This window comes from Olea europaea, chromosome 13 (assembly GCF_002742605.1).
Source record: "Olea europaea var. sylvestris chromosome 13, O_europaea_v1, whole genome shotgun sequence".
NCBI lineage: Eukaryota > Viridiplantae > Streptophyta > Magnoliopsida > Lamiales > Oleaceae > Olea > Olea europaea.
The window spans coordinates 20,354,381-20,374,118 of NC_036249.1; the positions used below are offsets into that span (position 1 = coordinate 20,354,381).

General features: G+C 33.2%; 1 pseudogene; it reads right to left on the reverse strand.

Annotated features, from left to right (window-relative positions):
• Positions 1–804: 804 nt before the first annotated feature.
• On the reverse strand, positions 805–10,819 carry LOC111408530 (annotated as a pseudogene).
• Between the last annotated feature and the right edge of the window lie 8,919 nt (positions 10,820–19,738).

Below are 19,738 nucleotides of genomic sequence, written 5' to 3' on the forward strand. Positions count from 1 at the left end.
TTTTGAAATAATAATTTTTAAACAGTGACTTGATTCGAAGAGAGTAAAACAGGACCCAAATTTCATTTCCCATTCGTCCTGTCTCGTGACATTTTCCAAAATTGGACATCAATTAAATTTCCATACCTACCCAAGCCTACGACTTTGTCAGTTGTCGTCAAACTCTAACCACCTCTCTCCTCTTCTTCCACTCTCAAAATCTAACCCATATCACTTAGGCACTGAGCCACGGTCCATGGTTTTGCAATCTCAACCCACGATTATTTCGTTTGAAAAAAATCTTTGTATTTAAAATTCGAAATTCCATTTTAAAATGTCAACTTGTCTATATTTTCATCTTTATTTGACTTGAGATTAAATCCCTTAACATGTCTCACAAGATAGTGGCTCGTTTGAACAGACCAATCTTGAAATCTGGATGCTACCTATAGGATACTCCGCTAGTAGCTCATCATCCGTACTAGGACTGCCTTTTCGCACAACCTCCATGCACACTTTTTATATGCAAAACTTAGCATAGAGGTGAAAGCGGCTCATTTATTAAGTCTTAATTGAATCAAATCCCTCGTTGGAGCTTAATGGACTTTGATACCGTATTAAAACTTAAGGTTCCATCTTAAACGGTCAATAGAAATAGTTCAAGATCTTATAAGTTGGTCCATATTTCATCTTTATTGATGTGTCCCTTAACACTTTGCAACTTTGTTTTTCTCCCCCACAATAAAAGTTTGTCTGATCCGACCACTGGGTATAAGTTCACATCATATATTCTTTAAATCAAGTCTTTCGTCCTCTGCAGCAATAATGGCTCACTGTTCTTGAATAAAGACAACATGTGAATATACAGTAGCAAGATTCACAGCATTTTTTTGTCATGAAAATATCACAAAAAGGGTCTTAAAAGTGTTACAGGAGCAGCCGTCGCTTCTGAGCATCAATGAAGCAATGAAATTACAATTTCACATTACAGAATTCTTCAACTTTATACCTGCAGTATTGTGCAATGTACATTGGATTTTGGAGTTTGAAAGATCGTTTAGCTACTGCAGAATTCCCGTGAATTTTGTAACCTTGTCTTTTAACTGCTTCCTCCTCTCCGATTTATAGATGGTTGCTGGTTTACCATGATCAGAATTTTGCCTATTTCATCCACAAAATATCATAAATCAGTCATTCATCTTCTTGTAATTGTTTCATATATTAGTATACACCAAAGCTCACCAAAAACAGTAGGTACCAAATACCAATTCTGCACGTTTGGTACACAATACTGGATGAGATTAGACAGTAATAATGTAGAAAATGAACTAGTAGGAACTCATGAGATCATTGTGTTACCTTAAGATAAGCCTTTCCCAGTTGCTGTATCCAGCATAATTCAGATTACGTGCTGTAGCATTCCTTTGAGATTCAGACCGACCAGTCAATAAAATTATCTTAAACCCCAGTTCCTGAAGCTCCTTGTACAACCTTAAAACGTGCAGGCATAGCTAGTGCCTCGTCCATATCCAGCCAGTTTTTTAAAGAAACTTCATCAAAGATCTCTGATCTGTGTCCAAATGCAATCAATAAGAAACCGTGAGTAGCATGTATCAGATATGTCAGTAGCTAATAAGCATTAGCAAAATTAATAGCTCAATTCCTCACAAGAGTAGAAAAGCATATGAACCAAATTCTAGTTACATGGGGAGCTGATTAACTTAAGAACATGTTTGGTTGTGCTTAAAAGTGAGTCAAAGTTAATTCCAAGCTGCTTATTTTGCCAAGCTGTTTATGCTAAAGATACATTTCTAGGAAGTAACTCTGAACTCACTATCTCGAAAAGTAATTTTAAGTGCAAAACATGTTAATTTGGAAATGGGCAACTAACCCTGATCTAAAGCACGTCTCCAAAAAATTAAAAAGAACTTCTCCAGCCTTAGATATGCAATATGGAAACCGCCAATATTATAAAATTTAACTGGAATACTAAGATAAAACCACCACATATCGTACTTAAATAAAACATGCAAAAACAACTGCAAGTGATAGAAAATTTTTCTCAATCAAAAAATGGGATGAACATAGAGAAAAAAATGATCGAAAATGGGATTGACAATGGAATGGCATTGTGAGTATGGAAAGTTGGGTTATTTTAATAGAAAATTTACAATGCTTAAAGAATTTCCATTAATAGTTATGGCAAACGGAGAAGAATTTCTATGATCACCACAGAGAAGACTATTAAAACCCACAAGTTGGAACTGTAAGCGTTATGCCATAGATCCAGTCGATTTAGGTTGTAAACGCTTTTAATATATTTAATGCATTTGATTTTGGCGAGATCTATTATTTATTTAAATTAATTTTGTAATAAATAATATTAAATAATAGAATCCGAAAATCCAATTTTTAGGTAATCTGTTAATCACAAGGAGTTGTGATTGTGAGATACAAATTACATATAATTGGATCTTGAATAAACCATGGTCGTAAGTAATAACTAGATACGGATATCGTTAATACAGTTAAACCATCACGTGTGGCATTTCTTACTTGTGAAGTAAGTAGCTGATCTCACAAGCTAAAGTGTGGTGACACTTAAATGAACACGTGGATATTTTGTTATAGAACAAAACATTAGAGACCCGCTAAGAGATTCCACATGGATAACTACTTGAGGTCGTCATGGTACCTTATATGAGGATAGTCATACTTTGGCGGTGTTGGATGTTGCTCTGAAAGGGGCCGCTAATACGACATCGTTCAGGTACGTCAAGAATCATATGAAGGTTGTGATTGATCAATAAAGGATTCGTCACTCTTAGATAGTAGGAGATTATGATCTGCGTTTCATTCAATTAAGTCGATGATGAAATCCTTGGCCAAGGTATACTCACAAGTTGAAAAGGAGTTTTCGATTTATATTGACTTAATAGTGGAGTGAAAGATATGATCAATGATCGAGATTGACACAATTCCATATCTCATAATTGATCGGATCGTATTGACGAAGGGATACTAGTTTCACGGTAAACGAACGAATTTGATTTTGTCATACCACGTGACATTTCCCATCACATGTATTGCCCTGACACATTGTTAGATGTCAATCAGGGACGGCGAGTGTGAATTAACGTTAAATTAAAGGGTGTATTAATTTATCAATTTTGATTAGATCAAAATAATATTTCACGACGCTAGACATCGTGGTCGGGAACCTAATGGGTCCCACACAAAAGAGAATTGGAAGATTGCAAATTGCCAATTGGTTAATTTAACAATCGTTGGATAAATTAATTAATTGAATTTGTTATTTATATTCTCGAATTAATTAATTGGATTAATTAATTCACGGACCGAGTTTAATTAATTGGATTAATTAAATATTGGACCGGATCGGGCCGGGTCCGTTTGGGTTTATATATATACTTATGGTTTGAGATCCATAAGGTTTTCATTATTCTTGCTGGCACAAGAGAAAAACCCTAGCAGTTGTAGTCTATTCTCAGTGTGGATTTCATTGGAGGCTGGACAATTGGACAGTTGTGGGAGGTAAATTCAAGCTGCTGGAAAAGAATAACGCGAAGGAGTTTGTAAATTAAAAGAAATGTATATTTCTTATCACAGTTTTTATCTAAATACAAAGTTGAATCCTGAATGGGAATTGAAATTTGTTAAATTCCGCTTTGCATGTTTAAGTAAATTCCCAATAGCAACAGCTTCCTAAAATCATAATTTTTCTTGAAACAAGTGAAACTCTTCATTCTTTTCCTTCTTCCTTTTCTTTTCTTTTCCACCATGCCATCTCATTATGTGAACACGATTTCTCTTTCTCATAGGGTATTTAACAGTCTCTGGAGTCTGGAAGCAGAACATTTTCTGACTTGACTCCTGCCGCAAAATCTTTCCACCATATCTCCGTCTTCCACAGATCAGGCGCCAAACTCAACTAAATGTAGAGAATTTTAGCAGGCTTATTGCTTTCATACAACGAGCCATATTTTTTCCTTCCAGTGATAAATGTACTCATGGCATTAATGTTAGAAATTATCATACATTTGGGGGAGGTTTCACATTCTAAGATAATAATCAACACCTTATTGAGACTTGGGGTTCCACCTTCAACATTATTAAGAGAAGTAGCTCAAGTTATTATAAGTTGGTCTATACTTTCATCTTTATTCGATATAGAATTTTATCCCTCAACATACTCTCGTAAGATGGTGACTCGTTTAAGTACACCAATCTTGAAATTCTTATAATCCTTTTTTTTTTAAATCTTAATCGGATCGAATTGCTCATTAAAATTTAATGGGCTCTTTGAAATCCATATTTTTGGTAGATGTGTGGTGATGATGTTTGGGGTTTCTTGGTGCCGTTCTTATGGGCTTTGTGTGACTAAGTGTGCATCGTGTGATTCAGTTATAGTTTGTTTAATAGTATCACTTACTAGGATAACCGTTGTAATTCTAAAGCCAATAAGTGTAACAAACGCCGACTTCTTGAAAGGACCCATTTATTAGATAAAATGTTTACATTTTATGATGGAACTCCAAGTTTCAATTTAGTATCAAAACCCATTAAATTCTAACGAATAATTCGATCCGATTAAAACTTAAAAATGAACAAATGGATTTCGAGATTGGTTTGCTCACATAAATTTCACATCGGTTAAATATCAAAATATAGACCAACATATAAGAATTTGGACAACTTTTCTTAATAAGGTTGACCTTCTAAAGTGGAACCCCAAATTTTAATACACCTTTGGTTATTTAAGATGAAGTGCCCTATAGTTCTTTTGAAATATTTAACCTCATTTGCCTTACTGTAAGCTCGTGAAATGGATCAACCTTTGAAATTCCCCTCCTCGCTCTTTCCCTTATTAACAATAGTCTGAAATAATAAGTTATATCCATCGTAAATTTACTTCTTCCTCGTACAACTATCCAATTAAATTCATCAACGTTAAGGAATCATAACTACATCGAAGTCATTCATACAGGAATTTTGTGAGAAGAATTTCAAAACCTCATTAGTTTTAAGAGCTCCAACTCATTACCACTTTGGGCAGAAAATAATATAGCTAATGCTATTAATATTTAAAATGATTATTATTCAGCTTCACGACAACTTCATCAAGTCATACTTAGAAATACACCACAATTTCCATTATAATTGATCCATTGAACTCTATGTCTCAGGTTGCATATGGTGACTGTATTTTTCTATTCTTTCATATGTCAAAACCTTGTTAGCAGCAGAAAAGAAGGGCGAAACATTTGAGGCTAAGATTTGAATAGATTCCCAAAAAAAAGGGAAAAAAAAATTTAAAAAAAAATCATATCTTGAGCTCAATCAGGGCTTGCTAGAGGTTTCATCGAATAGGATATTTACCCCCCCCCCCCAAAAAAAAAAAAAAAAAAAAAAAAAATTCATATCTTGAGCTCATTCAGGGCTTGCTTAGAGGTTTCATCGAATAGGATATTTATTCTCCATGAGCTAAGCAAGCATCATTTCACTAGTATTGCTAGTTAAATTTAAACTTCATAAAGCTAGTCAAGACACACAATCATGTTCTTACTAAATTTTCTTTCATTTCATAGTTCAAGATTCATCATCACTGTTGGGAATTTATTTAAACATGCACAATGAAATTAAACAAATTTCAATTCCGATTCAAGATTCAACTTTGTATTTAGATAAGAACTGCGATAAGTGATAAGTGTGTTTTTACACACTTATTTAGCTCACAAACATGACTTAAATATGGATAAAGTAGTTGAATTGTGACTTAATCTCGTTAAATTTATGCAATGTAGGTGTTTCTATGGAAAAGATGGAATTCAGAAGAAAATAGCCAAAAAAGGACCAAAACGAAACAAAGCGATAGTTCGGGGACCAAAGGTGCAAATATTGAAAAGTTGAGCTAAAGTGCAGAACGAGAATGAAAATATGCCAAGTATGAGCTTGAGGATGATACAAGACGATCAGAGGAAGAAAGAAGTAATATTGGACTGAATTGAAGAAAATTGAAAGATGAAGGACTAAATTGCAATTAATCAAAAAATGAGCCGAGCAAGTGATCAAGGAATTGATTGGCCCAAAGGTCAATTAGGAGTCAATATTTGATGATGGAACAAAGAAAAGAAAGAAAAGAGATCAAGAAAAGAGAAACGAAGTTCAGGGACCAAAACAGCAAAGTTGAAAGTTACAACCTTGCCGCCGCACAGAAGGTTGCAGGGATTCCATGGGCCATTTCACTTGAACCATGCGGTCGCATGGTTTAACATCATGCGGCCGCATGGCTATTAAAATCAAAAAAAATTCTGAACTTGCGTTTTTTATTGAAACTTTTTTGGGACTCCGTGAGGACATAATATAAAAGCCAAAATTCATTAGAAATAGGGGAGAACGTCTAGGGAGAAGAAAATTACAACTTTTGGAGGCAAGAAACACGATCTTGAAGCCGATTCCACAAGAATTCAAGCGATTTCAAGGCTTTATTCAAGATTTCAAGAAATTTTCATACGGCTGCTATTCTTTCAATTTATTAATTTCGTTTTTTATTCTGTAGTTATGAATATTCTAGGCTAGGTTTTAATTCCATATTTCATGATTTTAATATAAAGACTCGTTTGGACAATTTGATTGGTTTATATGCATTGATTTTTTTCGACAATTAGTGGCCAATGATTGTGTGAGTGTTGATGACTTATTTCTTACATTCAAGAGAAGTGGAATATGTTCAATAAGGTGTAAATCAACATAGGGTCCGATAGGGGATAGAGATATACCCGTATACTTTATGCAATTTTCTAATTGTTCACAAAACCACATGCATTATTGTATATTTGCATAATCCATAGAGATATAGGCTGGTGATGTGCAAGAATAGGTCTAATATATATCGAGAGAATATGTTGGATAGATTTAGGAACATTGAATTGGCAAATTTCCATCTGGTCATTGATTTTATGAAATTAGGGTTTTTATAGCTTCAATTGGGGATTCGTGATCCTAGTAACTTTATTTTGATTTATTTCCATAAATTAACTTTTGAATTTGCATAATTTCATTTACTTGAGTGTTTGAGTCGTTTAATTAGAGAAATTTCGAGATTAGGGTTCCTAATTGAGAAATTAGGGCTTTTTGCATTTGGACCATATTTTCACTCAATTAGACTCGGTTAAGGCTAGATTATATAGAATTGAACTACTCAATCTCTGTGGGACGATATTCGGACTTTTAAAAATCCATTTTATTATTTGTCACGATCCGTACACTTGCGGTAGTTTTAAATCGAAAGAATTATTTCGTAAACAATAAGAAATATACATTTTCTTGATTTGCAAACTCCTTCGCGTTATTCCTTTCCAGTATCTTGAATCTGCCTCCCATAGCTGTCCAATTGTCCAGCCTCCAATGAAATCCATACAGAGAATAGACTGCAACTACTTGGATTTTTCCTCTTGTACCAGCAAGAATATTGAAAACCTTATGGACCTCAAACCCTAGCAATGTATTTATATAAACCCAAACGGGCTCAGCTCGATCTGGTCCAATGTTTAATTAATCCATTTAATTAAACTCGATCCGTGAATTAATTAATCCAATTAATTAATTTGGGAATATAAATAACAAATTCAATTAATTAATTTATCCAACGATTGTTAAATTAATCAATTGGCAATTTGCAATCTTCCAATTCTCTTTTGTGTGCGACCCATTAGGTTCTCGACCACGATACTTAACAACGTGAAATATTATTTTGATCTAATCAAAACTGATAAATTAAACACCCTTTTAATTTATCATAAATTCACACTCGCCATCCCAAATTGACATATAGCAATGTATCAAGGCAACACATGTGACGAAAAATATCACGTGGTATGACAAAATCAAAACTGTTCATTTACCATGAAATTATAATCCCTTCGTCAATATGATCCGATCAACTACGAGATATGGAAGTGTGTCAATCTCGATTATCGATTATATCTTTCATTATACTATTAAGTCAATATGAGTAAAAAACTTCTTTTCAACTTATATGTATACCTTGGCCAAAGATTTCGTTATTGACTTAATTTAACGAAATGCAGATTACAATCTCTTACTATCTAAGAGTGACGAATCTTCTACTGGTCATCCACAACCTTCATATGGTTCTTGACATACTCGAACGATGTCGTATTAGCGATCTTTGACAGAGCTACATCCAACACCATCAAAATATGATTGTCCTCATACAAGGTACTATGATGACCTTAAGTTATAAGACCAATTCCACTACCGAACGTTAGAGATTAACCACTGACACTCAGATAGTTATCTATGTAGAATCTCTTAGCGGGTCTCCAATGTTTTGTTCTATAACAAAACATTCACGTGTTTATTTAAGTGTCACCACACTTTAACTCGTGAGATCAGCTACTTACTTCACAAGTAAGAAATGCTACACGTGATGATCTAACTGTATTAACGATATCCGTATCTCGTTATTACGTATGATCACAGTTTATTCAAGATCCAATTATATGTAATTTGTATCTCACAATCACAACTCATTGTGATTAACAAATCACTTAAACTTGGATATTCGGATTCTATTATTTAATATTATTTATCACAAAATTAATTTAAATAAATAATAGATCACGCCAAAATTAAATGCATTAAATATATTAAAAGCGTTTACAATCTAAATCGATTGAATTTATGGCATAATACTTACAATAGGCAGGCATGAAAAAGGAACAATATCACAAAGAATACGGTAGTTTTTTAATACCATGGACAACCAGCAAAATTTATCATTAATTTCTATGGCACAGAATAATCTCCAGAGCAAGGAAGAACTAATTTTGCAGGAGGGTTGAGACTATAGCACAAGGGGGAGGAGTAATGTATGCCATCTTCAACAGTTTGCCTTCCTATCCTCTTCTAAGTAAGCAAGAATATAAATTATTTTAAAACTACTTATTCACCGTTAGTTAAACTTTTTAATCTTAGAAGCTAACTGTTGAAGGTCTTACTCTATCAATCAGCATTTTGTTGTCGACATGGATATCAACAGAGCAAACCATTATCCTACATCAGAGATATACAACATCCATGATTTAAAATGCATCAAGAGTTACCCAAATCCATGGCTGACGTAGTGCGGAATGTTCGGAAAGTAATGTCTCGTCGATGTCAAAGATCCAACGTCCTTCCCGCCGCCGGAAATTTCTACCGTCTTCGCATACGCCAAGGAATTGTCGGCGACGGCCTCGGAATCCGACTGGTACTTGTCGCTGGTCATATAGTCCTTCACAAATCCCTCACACCTCGCCGGAAACCGGTCCCAGATCCCGGCATCATTTGTCTCAACCGCGAACCTCCAGCTCTCGCAGTAAGAATCATTATGGATTTTCTGGTGGTCGGAGGTCCCTTCAGAGGCCTGAGGATTTGCTTTTCCGTTTAGATTTGGATGATTGATTGAGAGAATGGAGTGTATGCAACAGTGAGAAGAATCAATAGTCGAAAAATGGTCAAAACCAAGAAAGCTACTCCTTCTGTGTAAAAATGTGCTTTCTTAAATTCAGGTGAGGAGTGAGGACACATGAATTTCTTAATGGATGAATTAACATCAAATATAATAATAAGAGGAAATTGCACCCATGTGACATGAAATTGTCACTTGAAAAACGTCATTTTTAAACATTTTTACCCATCTAAAAAATCAATAATGCTTCAAGGACAAGCTCAAAAACAAGGTAGACACGTGCTAAAGTATGATTGGACACTTTGAAAAATTAAAGAAAAATAACCAATCACTTTTTGTCAAATCAATTTGTCTCTTAATCCCTATTTTCTAGCTTGTCTGACTAGCTTCACTCCTAAAACATTTGAGTCATGTGTATCTCTTTAATTAATGTTGATATATACCAACTCATGTCTTAATCTCAGCGTATTTCGACTGGAGGTATATTCATATTTTAGGAATCTGAACTTCAATTTAATATTCAGTGCATTGATCATGAATGGGATGATATTGCTTAGAACTAAGATTAAAGTGGTTTTGACCCCCGGGGCACTTTTCCACTGGCAAAGGACGGGCTTTTTCAGTGCTGGCAGATCAGAGGTCGTGAGTTCGATTCATGGAGCTCTTGGAAGGCAAGGATTTATTCTTGGAAGGCAAGAGAAATCTTGGAAGGCAAGGATTATTCTTGGAAGGCAAGGCGCAACTTGGATAGGCTTGCTAGGCACTTTGACAGATCAGTTGGGGAGGGCTCGGACCCTGACTAGTTGGAGGCACATCCCGCGGTTAACTGGACTGTGTGAAGAGGGGCCGGATCACTGACCCAAGGATTAGTCAAGAATTGGACACCTTGTAAAAAAAAAGATTAAAGTGGTTTTGTTTCATCACCACTTGCACTCTTCATCTACACACACTAAATGTCCATCATGTGACACGATGAATCTCAAGTTAGTATTCTTACATGACAACTGGAGAAAGCAATGATAAGCATTTGACACAATTAGCATATAAGACTTTATTAACATACAAGTTGCACCTACGAATAAATAATAGCAAACTAGTGAAAACAATACTTTAAATGTCTTTCTTGACAATTACAAAGTGTCGAATTCGACATTTTAACTGTCAATCTCAACAATTTTGTTTGATAGTTTAATTATCGATAATTATAGCTACCACATAAGGATTAACATCTAAGTGATGTGTTAACAGTACATTCTTCATAGCATTAATGTGTTCATCAATGCTCAAATACCAAAACGAAATCTTGACAAATAATTTACCCAATACTTTATTAACTATCGCCATCTTTCACAACATATTAAGGATCTTTACTGAAAAGAGTTGTAAAATCGAACCAAAGGAATAAATAATAATTAGCAAAATTGAAAAATTAATATGAAGATGATGTATTTAACAATTATAAAATAGTAAGTTATAAGATAAAAAAATTAAATAATTTGTAAATGTTAACCCCTCACAATTTAAGATTAATCCAACAATACATTCTTCTTGATATTGAATTGGAGAAGATGTTAAGAAACTTGGGATAGGATTGGAAGGAGTACGAAAATTGGTGCTTCCATTAATACGGATTTCTTTTTTGTTTTTTTTTTTGTTTTTTTTTAAGAATAACAATTTTATTACCCATCGGATTATGAATAATGCTATTTAGTCTCACGTGATTATAACTTTAGTTTATGTGGCACTAATATGACATTAAATAATAGGTTAAATGAAATAAATCATTTAATTTAACCTTTCATTTAACATATCATTTAATGCCACATGAGCTACATAGATTGTGATTATAATTTTAGTGGGGGCTCAATAACATTAATCTTGGATTATAGATATATTCATTGGTTTTCCTTACGATAATCTGATCATCAAATCATGATATTAATGAACATCAATGGACGTTAAATGCACCAAAAAGGGGTATCTCCAATGGAGATTTTGACAATTTACATAAAAAAGTGACACTCTTGAGCACCATTATTAATGTTGACAACTTTTGAAGCATTAACAAATTTGGTGACATCTATGAAAATTCCCTATTAATAATAGGTCCCCTCAAAATATAATTAATTCTTATTTTCTAACAATTATAAAAATGTTGTTTATCTCTCTCCACTGAATATGATTTATCTTTAATGAAAATAAATAGCATTATTCATATAATAATTATAAAATCCAGATCATATTGATTGATTGTGCCCGGTAACTAATGATCGGCTAGTCAAGATGATTCAGTCATTTATTAGATTAGTTTGCTCTTGAGCTAGTCCTATCGATGCGAATCGGGCTGGTTTTGTTAATAGGTTGGGTATGATAACTATGGTTCATAAAATGATTAAGATTAAAAGTGTCTTTAAATTTAGAGAATACAAATATTTTCGTCTTTCATTTAACATATTTTGTATATCAATGACCAATCAATTCAAATATAATTTAAGTAATAGAATCTCGTAAAATTTATTTTTAAATATTGAAGAGTATTTTGTAGTTAAAGAATTGAAAAAAAAAATGCTCTTATCATGGAAAATCTCACTTTCTAATTAAAGAAAATAAAGTAACATGTACATGCAACATAATACACAATATTGACTTTAGACAGCCCTCAGGGCATATCTCCTAGTGGCAAAGGGGAGGGCGGATAGGGCTCAGCGCGGCAGTGTGCAGAGTTCGATTCCCCGCAAGGTGGAATTGGCTTTGTTGCAAGCGGGAGTTACCATATGGGTTAACAGCCTTGACCTATCCATGTGCTCTCCACCCTGACTCCTGGGAGGCACATCTTGCGATTTACCTCCTCCACGATGGCCCAGGACAGGGTCGGTGGGGGCCCTTAAGGTTGGGGTTCAACCTTTTTTTTTTTTTTTGACTCTAGACATGACCCTGTCCGCTCGACATTCAACCCCAAGTAGTGCAGTAGATATTGTTTCACCCGATTTGGATTCTTGTAAACCAAGAACCACTTCTTGTACGGATGGCATTGTATACCTTTTTCATGGCAAATTAAGTAGATCGTTATAAGTCTAGGGTTGGGCATGAATTGGGTTGGATCGATTTTGAGCCTTAATCAAACTCAACCCAATATGTTTGGTTTGGTGAAAAATTACATCAAACCAACTCATGCATGATTGAAATCTAACCCAATCCAAACGAAATCAACCGAAGTTGGGAATGTTTGAATTGGGTTTGTCGGTTTTTTCCTTTCAAGGATTCAAAAATTTTCATATGAGTTCTCCTCCTTCTCCCCCATCACATCCTCATCATCGCCCGTCCTTGAAAACAAAGTACCCAACTACAAGCCCCACAAATACAATAATAAACACATTGCATTAAAAGACATGATTGCCAACATCATAAGTACTCGATTGTAGAATTGTCTTCAAAATAAAATTGCCCTAAAATATTTTGATGTAGTCCATTCGCACGAAACTTCGAGAAAAGTAAAGAACTGTGAAAGGCTATCGAGCCATTGTATGATGGTGATGATTTTTTGATTTTGACATAAAGGACCTTGAAGAGAAAGCGACGGTCCTCTATGATTGGTAGAAAATACCGAGGAAGAAGTTGTGTATTGGTCATAGGTAAGTGTCCAAAGGCGAAAAAAGAGAAGATTGAAATTTTTAATCAATTTTAGGGATTCATTAGGTTTTGTAAATAAATCTTATATTTTTTAATTGATTGAGTCTTGATCGATTTTTATTGAGTAACCCGCTACCTAACACGACTTAAATTTTGACTATCAAATTCGAACCCAACCTAATTTATTACGAAAACCAACCCCAACCAGTTGGGTTGGGCTAGATTGACCGATTGTAATGGCTTTCGTTGGTTTGCCCAGCCCTAGTAATGACGACTAAATATCCTACCTCTTCTAAAAAATTATACAAGTCTTTCATATTTAGAGTTTGAATAATGCATATCTCATCTGAGGTTTATAACAATTTCAAAAGCAATATCATCCTTTCAAAAACTTGCGCAAACTTTCAATATTTCAAATTTTGAATAGCACATGCATCCCTTAAGATTTGTGAGATTTTCAAAGAATCACCCTACATTTTCAAAAATACATAAACCTCCCTTATTTAAAATTTTGAATAATGCATACCTCCATTGATCACCTTTATTTTTTAATGTGTTAATGTAAATAACGGCAATGTTTAAACTATCTTTAAGAACTTTCTCCCATCTTATTGGTTCTTTAATAATAATGTAATACCTAAAATACCCTTTCACTACTTTTAATTAAATCAACGTATTATTTAAACTATCAATTCTTCAAAAATATGCCTTATATGAGATACTCAAAATATATTTACCTATAGCAAAGTAATAAACACAGTCAAAATGGTGTTCAAATAAAGTAAATTAATGGACATTTCATTTTGAAAATTACTGATGGCAATGGAGTGAATTGAAATGGCACATTACCATCCCCATCCCGTCAAGGATTTTTGGGTATCGCGACAAGGATAAAATGAAGTGGGTGGCTTAAAAAAAAATCTCCATTTACCATCTCATTTAATTAATATTATTATTTGATGTTAAAATATAATTTAATTGAAAAACATAATAAAAAAATAAAATAAAATAATTCGGGTGGGTTCTGGGATTTCAGGACAGAGATCATTATCCTCATTCCCGCCCTATATACAACAAGAGACGGTGATTCCCCTTCCTATATTATGAAGTCATAATTTGGATCCCTCCATATTGGATACTCCAATATATTTAGTCAAATTGATATGTTGCAGTATTTTTAAAATATTAATGGTCTAAACTATAGTTCATTGTTGAATTAGTTGGAAGTGTTATAAAAGGTATTTTACATATTATATCATTGTCAACGGAGCCACAAGATGGAAAAAAAAGTTGATAAGGGTATTTTAAGGATTAACGCTATTATTTATATTAACATATGAATAGGCTTGGGCATGATTTGGATCGATTTCGACTCCAACTTGGAACCAAAATCAAATTAGTCGGTTTGGATTAATTTCAACCCAAATTAACACACTCTAACCCTTAAGTCGAACCAAACCAAACCGAATCGATTTGGTTCGGTTTGGTTAGTTGGTTTAGACTTTTAGTTCAAATTGATTTTTTTTTTAAATTGTCTGAGTTTTGTGTCCGTTTAGATTACAAGAACTAAAATAACTAAATAATTTTATATTACAAGAACTATTAACTAACAAATAAAATCAGGTTAATAGAGATGGATTAACATAAAACTTAAAAATTTTGTTATTTTTCTGTGTTATGTAATCAGACTACTTGAGCATATCAATCAATAATTCTAACATAAACAAATATATGTAAATAATTTTGATGGTGGTGTTATATGAATTCTCATTTCGTACAATATATTAAGCCCTAGTTTGATTCACATTATTTTTGGAGTATGTTTTTCTTTCTTTTATTTTCAATCACATATTTTTGAATAAAATGATATTACACGTAAATCTAAATTTTTTCTTTATTTTTAACCACATATCCTCCATCAATTTACTATTCCAAAATACATTCTCACTATAAAATGGGGATCAAATAGGCTCCAAGGTCCAACCCTACAAAACACGTCATTTCTTTATTTTCTTTTTTCACCTTCTCTTTTATTGAAAAAAATACGACTCATCCAGTAATGCTCGTTCTTCTATTGAACTAACATATTTTTCATGTAACATAAGAATCTTTGTTACTCACATCAGCAAAAAGTTTTTCTTAATTTTTTTTGGACAAACAAGAATATACAACTTGTCCAACAAGATGAATTATTAGACAATATATGGAAAACATCAATATATTTTAAATAACACATTATCGTTTTCAATATATAGCTGATAAAGTCTTTAAATTGATATAAAAACAAAATTAAATATATTAACTCGGAACATATGAAGGAAAGAAAAGGACTAGTTTACAAATTTATCTCTGCGCATAATTTCCAAATTTCTAAGCATAATTCAAATATAGTTCAAGTATATCTTGACTTTAAAGCTACACGTAATTTGCAAATCCCTTTTAGGGTAGAAATAGAAATCCTATATGATCCATGCCTTTACTGCTATAAATATATCTGCTCTTCTGTCGTAAATTTCACTTTGTTCTCAAGATTTTCGAATCCAACACCGTTCAATATAAGTTCTTGTTTTCCTCAAATCTGATTGATAGAATTAAAGTGCATTGAAATAAAGAAGATGACGACTCTCTTTGCAAAGTTCGGTGAGTTGATGAAGAAGTTACGTTTCAAGAACGAAGAAAGTGAACGTAAGAAGGGACGTCTTCGGAGAGGGTTCTTCCCAGTTTACGTGGGGGAAGAGCGCAAGAAATTTTGGGTGCCGGTTTCAAAATCTCCAACGTTAAAGACTGTACTCAATCACTACGCAGAGGAATACAATCCTTTGGAGCCCATATCGATGCCTGGTATCACCCCTGAGATGTTCAATCGTCTTCTTGCCATTATCAAGGCCGAGAGTTAACTTCTCACTATTGTCTAGACGTGAACCAAATCTTCTTTGTGCCATTAATCCAATCGAGAAAAGCAAGAAACTGATCTCAATGACGGGACATCAATTTTTTGTATAGTTTTTACTTGATAGTTTTTTATTAGCAATTCATTGTAACATGAGATTTACTTAGTGGAGATTTGATGTGAATTTTGTGGTGCTTTCTTCCTTCCAACGGGAGGATTTCGTTTATCGTCCTTTAATGTCATCGCTTGAGTTTAATATGGATCATAATTGTATTTATAGAATCATGTTAATATTTTTTGATGTCTTCTTAAACATTCAGTAATTGTACAAATTCGATCCGGTTAGGTCATCCTTAATAAAATAGAATAAGAGTGATAATTACTTCGGCTGGCTAAGTATTAAGACTTATTCAAGAAAGATAATCAAATATTAATAGAACATTTATTTAGGTCTCTAAATTAGAATATCTGTTGGATGTCTTATGAATTTTGTCTTAATTCTATGTATATTGTGTTTCAGGTAAATATTGATGAAACTAATGGAATTGGAGGAAAAGGGCTAAGCAAGGGGTAAATTGCAAGAAATTAAGTGAATACTCTAAAGTCGTATCAGACCTCATGATAAAGATTTGAGAGTGCTAGAAGTCAATTGAACAGCAACTGAAGACAACGAGATGAAAATGAATGAAGGAGGACCAAAATGTACTCGTGAACAAATTCTAGGAGAAAATTACAAGTTTGATCCCGAAAAGTTAAACCATGCGCATGCATCCGCCCATGCATGGATGTCTCAAAGACGAAAAAATCCGTTTCTCTTAATTTGATCCAATTATGTATAAAATGATTTCTTAACACCTTTTTAATGTAAGGGGGGCCGTCTACAACTGTTTACCAAGTTTTTTTTTTTTTTTTTTTTAATCATACAAGAGAGTAGCAAAAGTTTACAAGACAAAGCAACACAAGTAGTGGAAGATTCAAGACTCAAATTGAAGGAAGAAGTTCAAGAAATTGATTAATAAAGCTTCTACCTTTATTATTTGATTTGGATGATATCTTTTCTTAACTTTTTGTGTAGTTTAGATATGAACATGTTAGGATATATTCTCTATTATATTGGATGATGATGAAACCATTCGACATGTATTTTTAATTCTAAGTATAAGTAGTTTAGTAAATTCTTGTATTCTTGATTGGTTATGCATGCTTATATTGTTATTTGATTGTTTAGGTACCAATTAGATAACTAGTTACTTATTATAGTATTGCAAAACTCACATTAGGTCTAGAACACTACATAATTGCCACAAAAACAATAGGCGTTAGAGATAACATTTGTGGTGTGTGCAATTTTGTGAGATAATCATTTGATTTAATCGCATATAATTTCAAACTATAAATAGGATCGGGTCGTGCTTAGGATATGTTTGATTTATCTTGAAAAATAAGGTTAAATAATATAGAAATTTGATCAGTAATCACATGCATATTCTGTACTTCAGGAGAAATTGCCGCTGATTGGCTATGGAATTATGTATTCCATGGTACATTTAGGGTGTTGGCTTTGAAGTCGAGACGAAGAAGATGACGTTGATGAAAGTTGAGACACATCAAAGAAGATGACGACATAGCAGAAAATAAGGTTGAAGGTTATTTATTATGCCGAGTGTTAATATTAGGTTTGGCAAGGTCAAGAAAAACGGTGGTGTGATTGGAAAGTTGAGTTTAGCTTTGGCAAGTTCAAGAAAAACGGTGGGTGTGATTGGGAAGTTGAGATGGAAGGATTATTCTTATTGTACAAAATCATGTACAAAATGGTTTACGAAATTCACAAGTGGCGCCTCCCTATTGGAGGGGTGGCTGGCCCACTTGTGGATTTTGTAAACGATTTTGTATCCTATTTTGTACTTCTAGCATGGTCCGAGATGGAAACTCAAGGAAAATAGTAAGTTGTTTTTGGAATTGAAGTTGAATCCAGTGAGATTAATACTAGTAGAGGAGATGGCTGAGACTCCGATGCCGAGGTAGAGGAACCGGGTATGCATCTATGCACCTAAAAAATATAACAAATATCGGAGAATACAAATATCCTTAAACAATTTGTTTCAATATAAGTGTTTATTTTGGTGAATGAAGGGGGTAAAATGCATGGTGTCTAAGATGTTGACTAATTCATATATGTATATACCTGTTACCTCCCACTTGGCAAGACGAAGAGACTATGCAACGATACTATGGTTGAGGCAAAATCCCAGTTCATATATAAAAGGGTATTTTGGTATATTCTGGAATGAACACGATTAACGAAGAAAAATGGGTGACAAAATTTTTCATAAAGTCAACTTTCGATTCAGTTTTGGTGTTGCATGTGGCTATTATAGAAACCCTATGTTTTTTCAAGTTGTTCTGCTGTAGGATTTCATCATCTCCATTTCTTGAAGTCTTTAGGCGTTTACTGGGTGTCCATGTGCCGTTTTGTTCATCTTTCTTGGACTCATCGACATTGTGCTTAGGGCTTTGATTCTTCATGACTTCAGTAGAACCAAACTGGGATTAATTGGATTTCCTTTTAGTTCCAAGAATTCTTCGTAGTTTCTTAGAATAGAACAAAGAAATTAAAGGAAAAAAAGCGATTTTCTTGGTCAAATTATAAATTCGATTTGCTCTTAATTAACATGTTATCGACTCTCAAAATGATGGTTGTTTTTGCTAAAAAGGCATGACTTCACTACTTAGTACTTAACATGTGAATTCTTCACCAATTAATCAATAATGTGAAAGACATTAAACATTCAAAAATCTATTAAGCCCATGTTTGAGGAGAATAAAAGTTGATAAAATTTTTAAGTAAAAGTCAATAACTAATTTATTTACATGTTTTATGAGATCCACAACTTTTTAACTACACGTTTCATTAAATTTTATCAAAATCTACTAAAAATCTGATTTTAAATTACACCAATAGAAGCTAAAATATGACTTCAATATTTAGGGTGTGTTTGAGCCATATTCTACTTAAATAATGCATTTTGGAATAATTGATTGATGGAGAATGCGTGGTTAAAAAGAGGAAATCTTTTTTATTTGCGTATAATATTATTTTAATGAGGAATATGTTATTGAAAAAATGAGAGGGAAAAATGTATTTTAAAAAAAAATGATAATCAAACAGCTTCTTAGAGAGCAATTGATTAACTGCCAATCAACAAAATGTTGAATATTTATAAAACTTAAACTTTGTGGATTGTCAAGATTTCCACGGCAAATTACTGATAGAATTAATTAATGTGGAACCTACCTTGATCCATTGTTTTGAATCTTGAAGATCAATTTATAATCTCTTTAATCTTGACTTCTTGTTCTTTAATTTTGATTGCCTCAATCCTTTTTCTTGATTCTCAATATTTTGTTCTCGACTATCGATCTTGATTGTGGATCCGAATATCAATATGTTTTCTTTTATATTCTCGTGTTGATGGGATGGCACAAAAAATATTTATAACATATAAATTGTGGACCATAACTCTATATATAGTTTTCATATGGATTTCGGTCAATCATGAAATACAACCCTAATGAATCCGATTTCTACACATAATTAGGCCCACATTTTATCTAGATGCACAAAAATCAATAATTTTAATTCTTTATTAGACCACTTTAAACGGACTTAACTTTAAGATAACTTTTATACACAATTAATTATCTATGTAGGTTCATATGACAAATTAAAATCTAACAATTTT